The following is a 411-nucleotide window of genomic DNA, read 5'->3' on the forward strand; positions in this document are numbered from 1 at the left end:
TTATAAAAAAAGATCAACGCAAAGGACACACATTATGACCCAAAATTTAAAAAAAAATAAAAGAATCTCCATTAGCGTATGGCTTGGGAGTGTGTTGACCAATGTAGGCCAACGTGTAAAACTATGTGTTATGAAAACAAATTATTGATTAATTGTCCAATAATCAAAGTGATTTAAATTGGACCACCAATTTAACCCCTTCTCTTTCCTTGTCTGAATAATGACATTGAAAGATGCTTGTTTTTAGATTAATTAAAGAAGTTTATATTTTTAGGGACGGAATAATCCTCCTGGGATCTGTCACTTTTGGGCAACAAAATAGGTTAAATTTATCCAACCAATTCGATTATCCGTTTAAATAGACAAATCTTTGTTTAAAAATTTAAATATTTTTTAATTTTAAATTAGATA

Source organism: Arachis ipaensis, chromosome B08 (genome assembly GCF_000816755.2).
Source record: "Arachis ipaensis cultivar K30076 chromosome B08, Araip1.1, whole genome shotgun sequence".
Classification (NCBI taxonomy): Eukaryota; Viridiplantae; Streptophyta; class Magnoliopsida; order Fabales; family Fabaceae; genus Arachis; species Arachis ipaensis.